The sequence below is a fragment of the Homarus americanus genome, unplaced genomic scaffold (assembly GCF_018991925.1).
Source record: "Homarus americanus isolate GMGI-L3 unplaced genomic scaffold, GMGI_Hamer_2.0 scaffold3766, whole genome shotgun sequence".
NCBI lineage: Eukaryota > Metazoa > Arthropoda > Malacostraca > Decapoda > Nephropidae > Homarus > Homarus americanus.
In genome coordinates this window covers 92,745-109,460 of record NW_024716718.1, presented here as the reverse complement: position 1 = coordinate 109,460, position 16,716 = coordinate 92,745, and positions in this window count along the sequence as shown.

The following is a 16,716-nucleotide window of genomic DNA, read 5'->3' as shown; positions in this document are numbered from 1 at the left end:
GTTTGCTTTAGATACTTGATGCCTCGCCTTGCTTGTTTGTGATTGTTTATGTACATTGTTTTTGTTTGCTCCCTACACTTAATGCCCCGTGATGTCGCTTGTTTATGATGTGATTAACAGACTCTATCGTTTGTTCCCAGTGATTTGATGCCTCAATTTGGTTTTTTTTTGTTATTGATAATTTTGTCACTTTTGCTTCCTTTCTCCCTAAACTGGTGCTTCTTTCAATTGTTAATGCCCCTCGTGGCTATCTACCAGTTTTGCTTGCTTGCCCCCTTTGTGCTTATCACCGTCTTGGTCTACCTGGCTGGTTGGTTAGGTACCTGGCTGGCTGGTTGATTGGTTGGGTACCTGGCTGGTTGGTTGGCCTATCTCACATCTAGCTAGTCAGGCAGTATCAAGATTGATTTTTGATTGATTTTGCCGCTTGCAGCGGCTACTTTATTGTGCACCCCACACTCATCCTGTGAGCGGTAGCGCAAAAGGATTACAGAGTAGGGTTTACAAAGGGTCATAATAATTAACCCCAGTTGTCAGGATATTATGGCACTGAATGTTACACAGTATTTCATTTACATTATTTGTTTAGTTCTATACATAAAGGGTAACTTATTCACAAATGCGTGAGTACAGGTGTGTGAGGCAGTATGTCTGGCCTCACACATTGTTTTTCACATTTACGTGAGAGGTATTCAAGCACATTGCGTGTTTGGTTCTGTACATGAGAACTGATATAGTTACTAAGTGCAAAAAGTGGATACAATCTTAATATGTCGGCTATCTTGCCATTAGAGATGAAGTGTTGTGCCATTTCACACACAGTGTGCTTGGACCTGTCCCTAAAGGTTCTATCTTCACACAGTCGAGGACGTAGTGTTCAAGTGTGTGGCCATATGTATGGCACACTTCCCTAGTGAATTTTGTTTACATCTGCTTGAGGGCACACTGCCAAAGGTACTTATATCCTAACATATCTAGCGATTTACAACATCTTGTAATCTAGTGATCTTGTTGCTTGCTCCCTTGCCATGTTTCACTTGAAACATCTCATCATATTAACCTATGGATCGGCTAGTGCCTGTTTGCGCGTACTTGCGTCAAACTCATCAATAAGTTCTTTCCTAATTACAGTTTTAAGGGTTCTTTTTGACAGACCCAAATTGTATTCAACGGTGTCTTTGTTAGACGCGAGTTTGGCGAGGGCATCAAGAGAAGGGTGCTGTGGGTGAGTGGTGGGATGGGTGGGTTCTATCTGTGTACACGCTTGGCTGTGGTCATCACCCAGTCAGCTGTTTCACTCTTTATCTACTCCCTTATCTATTATTCTCATGACTTGTGTTCTGATAGACCCAATTTTTTACGTATTTTTTCACTGAATTGGTCCATGATTACGTGTCGCATTGTTGGGGTTTTTTTGTTTGTTTTTTTACCATTGGATCTTCTCTCCCCTTCCTTCCTTCCTTCCTTCCTTCCTTCCTTCCTTCCCTCACTCTCTCCCCTTCCTTCCTTCCCTCCCTCACTCCCCTTCCTTCCTTCCCTCCCTCACTCCCTCCTCTCTATGTACCCTACCCACAACTGGAGAGCAGGGTATTGTTTTATGTCCTGTCTGTCTCCGTCTCTGTCTGTCTGTCCGTCTCTGTCTGTCCCTAAAATAACTTGATGGGACATGTGACAAAAGTTCACTTGAGAAACTTTTGATGCAAATCGCCTCTTGTGTGTACCTGTCCATCACACGAGCCATCCCTGACCCACGTGAAGGTCACTATCCACCTATATCTATCCACTTCTGCTGACTTATCCAATTCTGCGTACCTATCTTTTCGTAAACTACCCGTGACCCACATGAAGGTCACTATCCATCTCTGCTTATTCACTTCTGTTGACCTATCCTCACACAAAACATCCCTGACCCTCACACACACTATCCCACCTCTCGGTTATGTCTGCCTATCAGCCCTATCCTCTCCTAACCTCTCTTCTCCGCCTATCCCCTCACACGCCGCTGAATTGTTTACAAAATGTAGGCTATAGGGAGACTGTCCACGGCGGGTTGGTCACTGTCGACGGTTCATTGGCTATTTGTGTTCGGGTAGACAAGAAAGCACGTGTGTGTGTGTGTGTGTGTGTGTGTGTGTGTGTGTTGGTACTTCTCGTGACTAATGGGGCAGTAGTAGTCCAGTCTGGTGAAAATAGTCCCGAGTGCCGTGTCAGGTCCCCGAGTGCCAATGTCCGATCCCCGAAGTGCCGTCGAGTCCCGAGTGCCGTGTCAGGTCCCCCGAAGTGCCGTGTCGAGTCCCCAGAGTGCCGTGTCCAGGTCCCCGAGAGTGCCATCGAGTCCCCGAGTGCCGTGTCCCGAGGTCCCCAGTGCTGCGTGTCCCGAGGTCCCCGAAGTGCCGTGTCGGGGTCTGATGCCGTCGAGGGTCCCCAAGTGCCGTGTCGAGGGTCCCCAAGTGCCGTGTCAGCGAGTCCAGCCGCTTATCACGATATTAGCTATACCACAGTTTTCATGACATAAAACCACCACAATTGCGACAGTATCAACCACTATTACAACGACAGCAACCACAGACCCATTAACCTCCCCATTCACAACCCAACAACAATAACTGCCGATATGCCACACTACAATACCACCTCCTGCAATCGCCACCACAACAACAACACGACCTTCTCCTCTCCTCAGTTAACACCACAACATTCCCTCTCTCCCTCCTTCGGTTAACCACCACAACACGGCCTCCTCTCTCCTCAGTTAGCACCACAACGACCTCTCCCCAACAACCCCTTCCTCCCCCCCCCTCCCCCTCAAATGTTACAGTTGCTCAGGGGTTCATGCTTGGTGTCATAGCTCTTGCTTTAACCCCTTCATGCCCGGCCAAACAAAGTATCGACCCCCCCCCCTTGAACCTGTTGGGCGGCCCTTGGTGAGAATGTTCGCTACTAGGTCTACCCTTACCCCTTAACCTCTTTATAACCCCAAGTCCTTTAAATTCTTACCCCTAGACCTTAACCCTTACCTCTTTACCCCTTTATCCCCCTTACCTTTATCCCCTTACCTTTACCCCCTTACCCTTTACCCCCTTACCCTTTACCCCTACCTTCCACCCCCCACCCTTTACCCCTTACCTTTACCCCCTTACCCTTTACCCCCTTGCCCTTCTTATACCCTTTACTGCCACCTTTACCCCCTTACCCTTTACCCCCTTACCCCTGAACTACTTCCCTTCTCTTACCCTTTTTCTCCTTTCGCTTCTTCCCATAATCCTTCTTTCCTTCCTTTTCGCTCGCCCACTCTTCCTTATTCCTTCTCTTGTTTAATGCTTATTCTTCTCCCCTATTTCCTTCTTTCTTCTTGCTTTTTCCTTCTTCCGTTCTTCCCCTTTCGTTTCGTCTCCCGTCTTTCCTTTCTCATTTTCGCTCTGGTTCGTCTCCATTTTCCCTCTCTGATCTTCACTTTCCCTTCTTCACTTTCCCTCGTTTCTCTTCACGTTCCTCTATTCCCCCTTTTCCGTTTTCCTTTTTCCCATCCCTATTTTCTTAGCCTTCATCCCGCCCCCTTCTCCTGACCCCTTTTTCCCTTCCCCTCTCCTTCCTCGTTTTACCCCCTTTTCTTCCCTCCCACCCCTTCTTCCCCTTCACCCCTTTCTCTTCTTCTCCCTCTCTTCCCTTCCCTCTTCTTCCTTCCCCTCCTCCCTCCTTCTTTTCCTCACCTCTCCCTTTTCTCTTTATCCTCTTTTTCCCCCTCTTTCCCCATCCCTCTTCTCCCCCACCTCTCTTCTTTACTTCCCCTCCTCTTCTCCCCCCTCTTCTTCCCCCACCCCTTTTCCATCATAACAGTCAGGTTAGTTGGTGCCCTACATCCAAGGATCTTTAATAATAAAATGACCAAATTTTGTTCCTTCCTTCCTTCCTTCCTTCCTTCCTTCCTTCCTGCCTGCCTTCCCCTCCCGTCTCCCGCATGATAACCCCTTTTATTTTTATTTATTTATAGTTATTGTTTGACTATTGTTGCTGGGTGCTATTATTATTTATTTGTTATTGTTATGCTTGCTCTTATTATTATTATTTATTTATTTATTTATATATTTATTTATTTATTGTTGTATATTTATTAGTGGTACCCTCACGACTTCACCGTCAAGGAATCTCCCCTTATGACCACACCCTCACGACCACACCCTAAAGGAATTACCCATATCACCACATCCTTATTGCCACACCCTCACCACCACACCCTCATGGAGAGTATATTTATGATTGATTATTATTAACACTATATAATTGTGGTACAAGTTATGATTAATTCCCTGTTTAACTTAATTATATGTATCTCTATATTCAGCTGGTACCGTAGAAGGACCGTCCGCCTCACTCCTACACTTGTACTACCATTACCAGGGTTAACACTCAGGGAAATTACCTAACCCTGTTGACTGACATTGCCGCCACCCCACACACACAAACACACACAGCCATTCAGGTCCTCACCCTACACACACACACACACACACACACACACACACACAGCCATTCAGGTCCTCACCCTACACACGGACACACACACACCACACATGGTCTAAATACTCCTAGCTTAAACTAAAATTTCCACGGAAAGCTCCCCCGTAATTCACAGTTTAGTTCACCATCCAATCACGCGATCTTTCCCAAACCTCGTAGGCCGCCTTTCTGCATTGTGAATGGTCATGCAATATTGAGGGCGGAGTTTTACATGGTGCTGGGGACCCAAGTGCCTGAGTGGGGAGGGAGGGTGTCTTGAGTGGGGAGGAAGGGTGTCTGAGTGGGGAGAGGACGATTGGCGTGTCTGATTGTGTAGTAATTATGTTTGACAGGAGTTATAAACACAACACCATACATCCATGCCTACACGTTATGGGTGTGGGTGGGCGGCCATGAGTGTGTGGGCGGCCCCCTCATGTTCACAGACTCACCCTTATGGCCACGCCCCCACGACCATCAACCTTCCATCAACACCTGTACGGGGTCCTTCCCAGGTAAAAGTGTTTATATTACTCGCCCCCAATTAGTGGCAGTGTACCGTTGTGTTGGAGAGAGAGAGAGGCTCCACTACCTGTATGCTTCACCTTCAAACTGTTGTCAGTCGGGAGTTTTACGGCAGAGTAAAGACCACCATCCTTACCACTACCTGACCTGACTTGACCTTACATACCCTAATGATCTAACCTAACCCAACTTAACCTCCCTTTATCTAACCTAACTCGTTTCCTCCACTATCTCTCCTATCTCTCCCCCTTTCCTTACCTTTCCCCTTCCCTCCCCTCCCCTTAATCCCCTTGTTCCCACCCCTTCATTACCGTGTAAAAGAGAAGTTGTCAAACAGCTTCACCAACGCTCCCTCTCCTCTTCTTCCCCCCTCCTCTCTTCTTCCCCCACTCTCTCCCTCTTTTCCCCCCTCCTCCCTCTTCTTCCCCCCTCCTCCCCTCTTCTTCCCCTCCTCCCCTCTTCTTCCCCCCTCCTCTCCCACTTCTTCCCCCCTCCTCTCCTCTTCTTCCCCCCTCCTCTCCTCTTCTTCCCCCTCCTCCTCCCCTCCTCTCTTCCCCTCTTCCCTGCACCCCCCCCTGCCCCCCCCCTCCCCCGAGTCACTAGCATGGCACTCCTTCTGTCACTGATGTCCTTGGGTCCACTGTGACCGACGATTCACTCGCAGTATATAAAAAAGACCCAACGGTTTTTCTTTTTTTCTTTTTTGTTGCGACACTTTGTGTTATATATAAAGTCCGTTGACAGTATAAGAACTTGATGACGTGTGGTAAGCGAGTGATGCCTTGTGTGTGTTCTCTAATTTCTCTCTTCACGTTTTTCTCTCTTCACTTTATTTACATAACATGGTAGCAGGCGAACTGAACAACCCCCCTAACACCACCCCTCCTAACACCACCCCCTCTTCTCTCCGTGGTGTTGCGTGTCCAGCAGTCCTTCAGCGACCTTCCCCGCCTCCACACCTCTCACTCTTTTCCTGGTACTTACTGTAGTTGACGTACAGTACAGTAGTCCTCGAGGATGTTTTACCAAATGTCAGCAGGAACAGTCACTTGAACCCGGCGTGTTTCCGTACCCGTAATTGACACAGGCAGACGCACGAGTAGACAGAGAGACAGATAGATAGATAGATAGATAGATAGATTTAATTTAATGTATACGGTAATCACTTTGGTATTAGACACTAGCACCCTTCCCCCCCTCCCCCCCTCCCCCCCCAGAGTGAAAGTAGCAACAGCTGGGTGGATCAGTCCTGCTTACACACCCTGGGTTAGATAGACAGACAGACGTGTTAGAGGTATATGAAGAGGTGTTCCCCGTCGCCGTCCATCACAAGGTATATAGCGGTGTTGGTTGGCCTTGTGTCTGTCTGTCTATTTGGTGGGGAGTTGATGGTATATTTTAATTAATGGGCCTTCGGGACTTCAATCTAACCTAACCTAACCTAGTCCAACCCAACCTAAGATAGTCTAACCCAACCTAAGATAGTCTAACCCAACCTAAGATAGTCTAACGGCTAACCCAATCCAACCTAACCCTACCCTACCCCAAAAGTAAGTATACATTAATTCTCTACATATTATCTTTAGTTATAATAAGCAGTGTTGCAATATCATTATGCATAGGAGATAGTGTGGTGGTGGGGGGGGATGGTGGAGGTGTGGGGGATGGTGGAGGTGTGGTGGTGAGGTGGGGAAGGGGAGGTGTGCTGGACTGTGCAGGAGGAGTTGAACTGAACGAGGATGTGTTAGTGGTAATAAAATATCAATATACCTAATAATAATGATGAGGGTGATGATAATAAATAATAACAGGAATAAGAATATTAATAATAGTAGTAGTAGTGTAGTAGTAATGATAATAGTCGTGTAGATGGTGAAGCAGTAATAGTATCGAGTATAATGGCGGGTCACTGGTGCACTACTGTACTGGTGGGTTAGGTTAGGTTCTCACCACTCATGTTACTTACCCAGTCATGGATGGCCTCGCTACATACACTCACTCACTCATTCACACTCACTCACTCATTCACACTCTCTCTCTCTCTCTCTCTCTCTCTCTCTCTCTCTCTCTCTCTCTCTCTCTCTCTCTCTCTCTCAGTGCCTCTCACTCTCTCAGTGCCTCTCAATCTCTCAGTGTCTCTCTCTCTCAATCTCTCAGTGTCTCTCTCTCTCTCAGTGCCTCTCAATCTCTCAGTGTCTCTCTCTCAATCTCTCAGTGTCTCTCTCAATCTCTCAGTGTCTCTCTCTCAATCTCTCAGTGTCTCTCTCTCAATCTCTCAGTGTCTCTCTCTCTCAATCTCTCAGTGTCTCTCAATCTTTCAGTCTCTCTCTCAATCTCTCAGCGTCTCTCTCATCTCTCTATCTCAATCTCTCTCTCCAATCTCTCTCTCTCCAATCTCTCTCTCTCTCCAATCTCTCTCTCAATCTCTCTCTCTCAATCTCTCTCTCTCTCTCTCTCTCTCTCTCTCTCTCTCTCTACCTCTCTCAATCTCTCCTCTCTCCAATCTCTCTCTCTCTCAATCTCTCTCTCCTCTCTCTCTCTCTCTCTCTCTCTCTCTCTCTCTCTCTCGTTGCACATCCTGGGTAAAATATTGGCGGAGTGTGGCGAGGAAGATGAGGAGGAAGCACGAGAGATATTACAGCCAAGAGGACAAACATAATTGATGATTATAAGACCCCAGCGGAAATTTTCTTGGAGGAAGTGGTGGATAAGGAGTGTTGGAGTCAGTGAAGGAGTGTTGGAGATAGTGAAGGAGTGTTAGAGAGAGAGAGAGAGAGAGAGAGAGAGAGAGAGAGAGAGAGAGAGAGAGAGATCCCCCACATCGTCACAAATACCACCACCATCACGAAGCAGGTAATTTCCTTAAGTCACATCTCGTCACATAATCGACAACTAAATAAAAAAAGAGAAACCCAAAATTTCTCACTACCTCGGTTGAGACACACTTGAGAAAAACCTTCCCCCGAGCACTCATAACATCCATCCGTCAGGTCAGGAGTGAGTGAAATTAGACTGAGTAAGCATAGCCTAAAATACTCATGTGATGTTTTCCTGTTTGTTTGTTGTAGATATTATTATTTATTTTATTTTTTTGTATTTTATTTATTCATTATTATAATATTATTCATATTGTATTTTCTATAGGATTTATTTTAATTTTTATATATACATTTATTTACATTTTATAGTAAAAATATAACTGATTCTAATTAATATTTTTTAGGCTGTTTTATACCGTGTGCAAAAATAGAGATATTATGTGGTTTAATTTTAATTCATAGTTTAATATGAATATTTTGGGGGGAAATTTCTGCTCAGTTATATTGATTTTTTTTGTCAATTCGAATAATTGTTTTAATTTTATTGGTTCATATTCTGGCAATATTACCACAACTTAATTTTTTATTTAATTTATAAAAGTATAAAGTTACTCGGGTTTTACTTACGTATTTTAACCTTTCTTTTTTTTAAGACAGAATGTTGATTTAACGTCAAGGTGTGGAATACTAATTAGGTTTATTGTTTTCACAGGTATGAAAGTGGAGGCTAGCCCACTGATGACCTCGCGGGGTAAGTTGAGTGTGTGGGGTGTGTTGAGTGTGTGCGGTTGTGTTGAGTGTGTGCGGTTGTGTTGAGTGTGTGTAGTCAGTTGGGGTTTTTCTCGGTGATAACCTATCCTAGTTTTGAGGATTAAATAACATTGGTGTTAAAGACCTGGCTTGCTTCCAGAGAGAGAGAGAGAGAGAGGAGAGAGAGAGAGGAGAGAGACGGTACAGGTGCATAAAGTGAGGGAAGGGATAGCAAACGGAAATGTGAGAAAGATAGGCGATGACTTGATACAGGCATGAGAGATAGAAAGTGTGTAAAACAGCTTGCTCAAGCCCCCCAACACAACAACAATAATAAGATTCTCAAGGCTCACCAGGAACCAACAGTCCGGGAAGGTATTTCGGCCTCTGTTCACCTCTTCTATGCCTTTTACTTATAGAGCCACTTGGCACTTTATAAAGCTATTTCACTCACTTATAATGGTATTTCATTCACTTATAAATCTATCTCATTCACTTATGGAGGTAATGTATTCATTCCATTAATCATTTCATTAAATTTACTTAGAAATACATTTGGACACTTATAAAGGAATTTGCTAACTTATTACAAAATTAATCTCCTACTTGTAAAGCCAATTGGTTACTTAAGTGTTTATGATGCCTGCCCTTATAGGAGTAGAAGAACGCGTTTATTAAATTTGATATAAGTTTAGCAGGTTGGAGAGAGAGAGAGAGAGAGAGAGAGAGAGAGAGAGAGAGAGAGAGAGAGAGAGAGAGAGAGAGAGAGAGAGAGAGAGAGTCTCTCTACCACCACCACCACCTGTGATAAGGTATTGTGTAACAGTAAAAGTGGTAGTAGACGAAAGTATGATTAGATTGTGTAATAAATTGTGTTTTAATCTAAGGGTAAGACTGTGTGTGTGTGTAAGCTTTTTATGTACACACCGCAAAATGTACGGTAATATAGACACAGATCCCAAGTGACGGGTGAAAAAAAAAGGTGGTTCAGTGGAGGGACAACAGGTGTATGGGAGTAGAAATAGGATTGTAGTAACACTCCCAGTAGCACGAACACAGAACCCCCGGTAGAAAAGGAAGAAGCATAGGTCATTAGTAGAGTTGGTCCTGCTAGCTGACTGGAGTGCGTTGGGTGCTTTAGGGGTCGTATTGGTATTTTGTATATGTGATTTGTCTTTTGTTGTTGCACTTGTGATTCTTTGTATGCCTGTGAGCGCCTTCTGTGCTAGTGTTGCCTTCGTTATGATGTGGTAGTTGAATGTCACTCCTCGCGTTCTGTTTCATTGGTATGGGTGTTGAGTTGGTGAGGTTAATGTCTTTTTTTATGCCAACTTAGGTGATTTATTGGAGTTTGTTCGTATACGCCATTTGAGTTCCCACTTTGTGACCTGTTTGAGTTCCCTGGCGTACTGTATGGTCAGTGAGTCGGTATGTATGGGGTCAGGCAGGTCATTAGTGTAATGTATGCTTTTTGTAGGTCTTTGTTGACGAGTGCTGGTCTCTTGTGGAGGTATAGTTTGTGATTAGGTCCAGTGCATCTTGTGTGGGGTGTTGTGCCCTGAATCCAAACTGTTCGTGTGAAAGCAGTTCCAAGGTGGTACCTGAGGCATTGGTTGTATAGTTATTATGTACAGTATGTATGATCGTATTACACGTACACATTACAATGCATTTAGGTGTATGTCGTGGGTGTAGGCACGACACACACACACACACACACACACACTCACCGTCCTCGTGAGAGCGATAAAACATAGCTCCGACTAGCGAAACTTAGTGGTATTGCCTGAGAATGTTTGGCCGAGACCTCGTGGTGTGATGCTGCTGCTCTCTTCCAGTTTGCTGTTGAGTGCTGATAAATTGTCGCAGTCTTCAGTATATTTTTTGAAGCATGTCTTGTATTTTGGGTTAACGCTTATTATGTTAAGATGTTTCATGTTTTGCTGTTAGTTTTGGTTAGATAATGTTTGCTAAGTGTGTGGGTGTATGTAGGTGGGTGTGTGGGCGTGGTGGTGTGTGGGTGTAGTAGGTGGTGGTGTGTGGGGTGTAGTAGGTGGTGGTGTGTGGGCGTAGTAGTAGGTGGTGGTGTGTGGGTGTAGTAGTAGGTGTGGTGGTGTGTGGGTGTAGTAGGTGGTGGTGTGTGGGTGTGGGTGGTGGTGTGTGGGCGTAGTAGGTGGTGGGGTGTGGGTGTAGTTGGTGTGTGGGTGTAGTAGGTGGTGGGGTGTGGGTGTAGTAGGTGGTGGGGTGTGGGTGTAGTTGGTGTGTGGGTGTAGTAGGTGGTGGTGTGTGGGTGTAGGAGGCCACTTTCCCTCCCTTGTGAGGCCGGGGAGTGAGGGAGGTGAACTAGGCGACCTTCAGTAACGGAACCTCTGACTGTTCTCCTGTACGTTCCTCCATGTACGGTCTCAGTGTGTGTACGTTCATGTGTGTATATCGTGTAAGTATCCTTGTGTACGTTTCTTCGTGTACTTATCCTTCGTTGTGTTCCCTTGTGTGTGTGTGTATCATGTGTTAATGTATCTCCATGAACTAAACTCTGTGCGTTCTTTCATGTACGCTTGTGTGTGTACGTTTTTTGTACGTGTATATCTCCTAGTGTGTACGTATCCATGTGTAAGTTTCTTTTTAGGTTATGTGTACGCTTTTACATTATTCTCGTGTGTACGTTTCTGTGTAAGTATCTGTTAACAATTATTTCTAAGTTTTCGTGTGTTTGTGTGTACTATATGTGTACGCACCCATGTATGTGTTTCTCTGTAAGGGTTTATGTGCATGTATGTGCACCTATGTCAGTTATGTGTACATGTGTGTCCATTACTCCATTACGTCCAAGTCTGTGCGAGTGTAGTCCATTAGATTTATGTACGTTCGTGTGTGTGTGTGTGTGTGTGTGTGTGTGTATATATAGTGAAACCCGCCGTCCGTACGTTGGTTATAAACTACAACGCGCTCACCGTGCCCAACGCGCTCACCGTGCACAAACGGCTGTGGCGTGAACGCGTGAGGGAGTCCGTTTCTCTGTACTTTCACTTGTAAGACCTTACTCCCTTGTGCACGTGCTGGGTGTCTTACGTTCACGTGTGCACCTTTTGTGTGCGTGTGTACAGACGGAATGACTGTATGTGTTCGTGTGTACAACAGGCACTGACGTCTTTTTTTACCATGGAACGTTGTTTGTGTAGATATAAGTACACTATCATTGTGTACTGTCTTGGGTGGTGTATTTGAGTACGTGTGAATTATCGTTTGTGTGTACATGTTATTCTCGTGTACGCGTAAATTACGGTGTGCGTGTACACATGATTCTTCTTTTGATTCCTTGTGTAGATAAGCGTGCATGTATGTATGTACGTTTAGGTATTGCCATGTAAGAATGTGATTGTTGTGTACATTATCTCTCATACAACACACACACATAAAACACACACACATAAAACACACACACATAAAACACACACACATAAAACACACACACACAAAACACACACACACACAAACACACACACACACAAACACACACACATAAACACGCACAAGGCAAAACACACACACAAAACACACACACACACACAAACACACACATAAAACACACACACACACACACACAACACACACACACACAACACACACACACACACACACACACTAGCGTACAGTGAACCCTCAGGTGGACATTAAAGACGCATCTAAATGATTTAATTGACGTTTCACTAAAAAAATATCTTCAACGCTTTATTTTTTTTTAACTCGCGAAGTAAAAGTTTGGCTCATGTTTGACTGTTTGTCCCTCTTTTTATTTGTCTTCGTCCGTCTATCCACCCGGCCGTCTGTTAGTCTGTCTTTCCGTCCGTCCGTCAGTTCTGTCTTCCTATGCTCATCCGTCTCTTTTCAGCCTGTCCGTTTGTCGCTCTTCTCTGTCTTTCTCTATATTTTCCTCCGTGTCTGTCTCCGTCCGTCAATCCGTCCGTCCGTCTGTCCGTCCATGTCCGTCTAACCCCGTCAGTATCACACTTCTTGCTTATACCTCAAAATTCATCTTAAGACATCAACAATTTTTAAAATTTTTTTCGTGTTTTTTTTTTCATCTTTTCTTTATTTCTTCAGATATTTATTTTTGTTTTATTGATGTTTTATTTTATTTTGTCTGGTTTTATTGTCATGTTTTATTTGTTGTTTCGTTTCGTTTTATTGTGTTTTAATGTTTTTTTTTTAGTTGTGGTAGAAGGTTAGTAGAGTTGTGGTTGTGATGTCAGAATGGTAATTGTAGTAGAAGGTTGGTAGTGTTGGTTATAGTGGTAGGTTCATGGTTGTGGTGGTGGTGGTAGTGGTGGTAGTAAACACTCTCACCACACACACACACACACACACACACACACACACTCAATTGAGTATACCAGTAGACACCTAGTAACGGGGCGATGATACATAAGGAATGGTAGTAATTGTGGTTGTTGTGGTAGCAGTAGCTTAGTGGTTTGGGGAAGGGAGGGATGGGGGGAGTAAAGAGGTGGATGTGGTAGAGGGGCGGTAGATGGGGAGGAGGGGTGGTCGTAGTTGTGGTAGATGAGGAGGAGGAGGAGCCAGCGTTCCTACCTCCACAGGCCAACCTGTCCCTGTGTGTTGCCTGTTTTTGGGGGAGGAGGAGGAGGGGTTGCTAGGGTAGGGTGTTAGTTAGTGGGGACAGGAAGAGGGGTTCTTAGGTGGGGTGGAGGGGGGTGTGTGTGGTGGGGGGTGTGGGTGTGTGTTTGTTGGGGATGTGGTGGGGTATGTAGTGATGGTGGGGTGGGGGGGGTGTGTGGGGTGTGATGGTGTGTAGGGGGTGGTTAGTATGGGGTGTGGTAGGGGGAGGATACTGGGTAGTAAAGTCAGGAAGTCGTCTTATACATATAATGCCCTGGGGGGTGAGAATGACGTCAACAAATAATAAGTCCCACATGTCCTTTATATAATCAAAGTGTGTCAAGTATGATTGTTGTAGCAGCAGTAGTGTGTCATAAGTGAGGGCCCGGCCAGAAAGGTTAACCAAGATCAGGGACTATGACTGCCTGTGTGTGTGTGTGTGTGTGTGTGTGTGTGTGTGTGTGTGATGACAGACGTTTTTCACAACAATTAATGAAGGATAAGAGGGACGGTTCAACACACACACACACACAGCCCAGTCCCAACCAGTGTAAAAATTATCAATAACTTGTAATAAACCAGTGTATTCACTCCCAGTAAATACTACTTCTTACACTGTCACTATGTTGAAAATGCACTGTAGTTTGAGCTTTTCCCCATCTAGTTATTATATATCTTATTTGTATCACTTATGTTACTTGTATATTATTTGTAGTTCGAAACCCATTCCCCAAATATGTAACTGTATATTTTCAGCCTTCTGGCTGCCAAGCTCTTTCAATAAACCGTTAATTTATTATTACACACACACACACACACACACACACACACACTATTTGTAACGTCTTGTATTTATCTTGTGGCGTGGTGGGCGGCTGGCAGGAAGGAAGGAAGGTGTTCGAGATCCTCGTCTTCCTGTGAAATCCTGTTGCATATCTCAACTCTACTCACTACTGTCTGATCTACACCCCCTCCCCCTCTCCCCAACAGTCTTCTCCCTCCCACACCACCCCCCCACACACACCCTCCCACACACTACCCCTCCCACACACCACCCCCTCCCCACACACCACCCCTCCCCACACCACCCTCCCCACACACACCCCCTCCCACACACCCCCCTCCCCACACACCACCCCTCCCCACACACCACCCCCCCTCCCACACACTCCACCCCCTCCCACACACTCCCCCCTCCCACACACTACCCCTCCCACACACTACCCCCTCCCACACACTACCTCCCACACACCCCCTCCCCACCACACCACCCCCTCCCCACACACCACCCTCCACACACCACCCCTCCCCACACACCACCCCCTCCCCACACACTCACCCCTCCCCACACACCACCCTCCCTCCCACACACCACCCTCCTCCCACACACCACCCTCCCTCCCCACACACTACCCTCCCACACACCACCTCCCACACACCCCCCCTCCCACACACCATCCCCCTCCCACACACTATCCCCCCTCCCACACACCATCCCCCCCCCCTCCCTCCCACACACACCCCCTCCCCACCCCCCTCCCACCCCCCCTCCCCCCTCCCCACACTACCCCCCCCACACACTCCCCCCTCCCACACCATCCCCCACTATCCCCTCCCCCACACTATCCCCCCTCCCCACACACCATCCCCCCTCCCCACATGCCCACATTGCTCTACCCCACACTGCCCACACACTACCTCCCATACGTCCACACACACTGCTCCACCCCACATTGCCTTCCCCACACGCCCACATACACTGCCCCCCACCCACAGCAATCAGTACAACAAGGACACATTCCTGTGGTGGATTTGTGTGAGTGAGGGCGTGGTTATACAACGTGTGGAAGGTCTCGTTTATGTGACTCTTGAGATCTCGGTAATATCTCGCTGAGGTCTCGGGGTCGCTCTTTTTTTTACCACTGAGGTCTTGATGTCTCGGTGATTTTAATTTCTCGAATAATCGCTAATGTCTCGAGGTCTTGCAAATATTCTGAGGTCTCGAGGTCTCATTAATATATCGACGAGGACGCCTTAAATTTTCGCCCATATTCTATAGTCTCGTTGAGGTCTCTGTATCTCTCGTGGTCTCTAATGTATCGTAGATGTCTCGCAAGGTGAGATGTCTCTTTTAAGTCTCTCAGCCAGCTAGTTGACCAGACAATCATCCAACCAGACATTCAATTAGAGGTCATCCACCCAGCCAGGCAGCTACTCCGTCATCCATCCACACCAGTCATCCACCCAGCCAGGCAGCTACTCCGCATCCATCCACACCAGTCATCCACCCAGCCAGGCTACTACTCCATCATCCATCCACACCAGAGAGAGAGAGACGAAGGAAGGAGGGAAAGAAAGGGGAAGGAAGGGGAGAGAACAGCAGGAGGGAGGGGTAAGGTGGTGTCAGGGGAGGGTAAGGTGGTGTCAGGAGGGTAAGATGGTGTCAGGGAGGGGTAAGGTGATGTCAGGGAGGGTGTGAGGGAGGTAGGGGTGTCAGGGGAGGGTGGGGGTGGTGTCAGGGAGGTAGGGTGGTGTGGGAGGAGGTGGTGTCAGGAGGTAAGGCAGGCCAGGGAGGGTGTGTCAGGGGAGGTAGGTGGTGTCAGGAGGTAGGGGTGGTGTCAGGGGAGGTAGGGTGGTGTCAGGGAGGGTAGTGTGTCAGGGAGGGTAGGGGTAAGGTGGTGTCAGAGGGTAGGGGTAAGGTGGTGTCAGGGAGGGTAGGGAAGGTGGTGTCAGGGAGGGTAAGGTGGTGTCAGGGGAAGGTAGGGGTGGTGTCAGGGAGGGTAAGGTGGTGTCAGGGAGGTGGGTGGTGTCAGGAGGGTAAGGGTGTCAGGGAGGGTAAGGTGGTGTCAGGGAGGGTAAGATGGTGTCAGGGGAGGGTAAGGTGGTGTAAGGGTGGTATAACACTCAACCCTCTGTCTGTCTGTCTGTCTATCCATAAGAGACCCATTTTCCGCTCCATGTCTTAAGATACACTTAGTGGATTGACTTAAGATTATGTGAGTGGATCATGACAGGTTGAGTGTGACAGTTATGGTGTCAGTCAGTCAGTCGGTCAGTCATCTTGGTGCCATGGAATGTGATGTTTACCTGTGTGTCATTGTCCTTCCTTACCTGTTGTGTATGTAAGTGGGAGGAGGGTCTCTCTCTCTCTCTCTCTCTCTCTCTCTCTCTCTCTCTCAACATTCAAATTGAAGGTTTGAGAGAGTGTTTGTACCTGTCTGTCTGTCTGTCTACTAAAAACTCAGGACACTAAAATCTGTTTTCACACACACACACACACACACACACACAGGACCTTTTTGACCCATACTGGGGTAAAAAACCCACAATAGTCTTAATTTTTTAAACGCTGACGAAAATTGGACCAATCAGAAGACCGTTGAAATAAATTGGACCAATCAGGAGACCGTTGCTGTGTATATGTGAGGTTTATATGACCTTGACCTATGACCTACGCTGCTGGGGTCTGGGGGGAGAGGGTTTGTTCTGACCCGTGGAATAATTC